At 31.4% G+C, this 2,500-nt stretch overlaps 1 protein-coding gene across 1 annotated transcript in view; it reads left to right on the forward strand.

Moving 5' to 3' along the window:
• Positions 1–1,848: 1,848 nt before the first annotated feature.
• The window catches only part of LOC125037068 (WW domain-containing oxidoreductase-like), a 9,327-nt gene continuing 8,675 nt past the window's right edge, over positions 1,849–2,500 (forward strand). Inside the window, exon 1 of the mRNA XM_047630052.1 lies at positions 1,849–1,909. The gene's annotated coding sequence lies outside the window, so the exon portion shown is untranslated. The remainder of the gene's footprint in view (positions 1,910–2,500) is intronic.

A 2,500-nucleotide genomic window follows, 5' to 3' on the forward strand; every position in this document is an offset into this window, starting at 1 on the left:
TTTGAACTTGGTCCTGCCTATTGGTATAAACCGATGTTGTGGCCCATTTCTGAGAAAAAAAAAAAATTAGTTAATGGTATTTCCTGCCAGATTGTAATATCAGAATAGGTCTATAAAAAGGCCCACTTGAATATCCAATTGTGTTCCATCGCTATTATAGTATTTATTAAATGTCAAAAAGATCGTCATTAGGTAATCAAATCCATAACAGAAACGAACCACGTGAAATTATCATGTCTTGGTAACAGCAAATTCTCCACGAACCCTATTCAAGTTAATCTAGAATATAAACACCGTTGACATGTAAAGAAAAAAAAAAAAAAATGCATCAAAAATAATAACGACTGCAAAGTTAGCATTTTAACGCGTTTGTATGTTACAAAGCCCAGTATGAATCATGGCCCTTCACCCTATACAAATTGGCATGAGATGACAATGCAGTTTGGGTTGCTTTTTATTCATTGATTTCGTAATAGGAATGTATATCTAGATTGTCCTATAGTGTTTATGATAACGTTGGCTACCATGAAGACTGCTGCGCTACAGATAAATAGAATCAAACAATATTATGAGTGTTCTTGGATCGCAATTCAACAAAGAGCGCAAACTGATGTTTTTTTTTGTTTGTTTTTTAATGTATATGGAACATAAATTACATAAACGGATAGACAAATGCATAAAAGAAACAGAAATAACAGAATAGATAATATTGTAAAAATAAAAATAAATACAGCTGCACATACACAAATACATAAATAAATATATATAGCTATGATATGCATAAATTAATATAGCTACACATACTTAAATACAGCTAAGATATACACATGAACCCGGATTTATGTTCTGTCCCCTGATTTTTTTGTTAATTTTGTTGTATACAGATGGCTCCATATGTGCTCAGCCGGCAAGGAGTCTATCAGTAGGCCCTAGTGACCGATCCTGATTTCTCCATTCCTTGAATTGACGGGAAAATGTGTTTTTCTTTTTAACCCATTGCCGCCGGGGAATATGAATAAAAAAATGGGGAAAATGCTGTGCTCATTTTTTATATTTTTTTTGTGAAATGTCTCTACGCATAGATGGGTCTGCCTTACCTGATTTCACCTTTCCTTGAATTTGCGGGAAAAACGTATTTTTTACTAGTGTTATGAATATCGATGCTGTTATTTTTATTATAAACATATAATTACTATAATGTTATAAACATTAGTACTAGCAGTAGTACACTTAGTACAAGTGTAGCCATTTATGCGGTAAAACAATTAAACAAGTAAACTCACAGTGGGCATGGCACGGATACGTGACATGCCCGTCGGGAATGGGTTAAGACAGTTAATATCGATACTACTATTATTATTATTATTAATGTTATGATTATCAAATTGTTATTGATGTTATGATTATTAAATTGTTATTGATGTTATGATTATTGAATTGTTATTGATGTTATGATTATTGAATTGTTATTGATGTTATGATTATTGAATTGTTATTGATGTTATGATTATTGAATTGTTATTGATGTTATGATTATTGAATTGTTATTGATGTTATGATTATTAAATTGTTATTGATGTTATGATTATTAAATAGTTATTGATGTTATGATTATTAATTGGTTATTGATGTTATGATTATTAAATTGTTATTAAAATATCGATAACATTCAAGACAATGAAATAATGACTTGTAGAGCCATCTATTTGTAAATACAATAAATAAACTTGCCTTACAGTAAGCATGGCATGTATTCTTACCATACGTGCCGATTGGGTTAAATAAAAGATTAAACAAAATAAAATAGTCCGACCTAGAGAGAAAGATCAAACTCATAGAAAACGGGAATGTAAACAAACAACAGAAGAATTGTCATAACTTGTTGTCAATAAATATCTTCGTTTTGTGGGTAGGTATGCCATTATATTGTATTATTTTTTAACCGGAATGATGATAAGAGTACGTGAAAGCCATCTTGGCAGTGGAATAAAGGCATTCTTTGCTTCTAAATCATTAGTTTTCTCCAGTTTTACTAATGTGGAGAAGCTTGTCTTAGTAGTGAATGACCCTTTATTGGAAAAAAAAAACTTAATCTCGAGTTATACCTTATATTATGTGAAGGTAAAAATGCACTTGACCAGCCAATGGTCAGATTAGTGCTTTTAAGTACATGAAATACCATACTCATATACATTTTCATCTTGATATAAAAGATATACACTTGAAATGATACAAGATTGAAATAAACAGAATAGATTAAATTTGTTTAAGTTATGCTTATACTCTGTATATACAGAAGCCATTTAGATTGTCAGCATTTATTACCTAGAGCGACGCACCTTCCTGAGACAAAGTCCCAAAACCGGGGTATCGCGCGAAACCCAAGTTTCCAAACCTATCCTTTCCTACCTTCTATTTATTCCCTAGACAGGGGACAACCCCCCCTGTACCCTCCCTTTATTAGCAGTTCATGCCAGTTTATAGAAAATTAATATTAAGA

Source organism: Penaeus chinensis, chromosome 22 (assembly GCF_019202785.1).
Source record: "Penaeus chinensis breed Huanghai No. 1 chromosome 22, ASM1920278v2, whole genome shotgun sequence".
In the NCBI taxonomy this organism is placed as follows: Eukaryota; Metazoa; Arthropoda; class Malacostraca; order Decapoda; family Penaeidae; genus Penaeus; species Penaeus chinensis.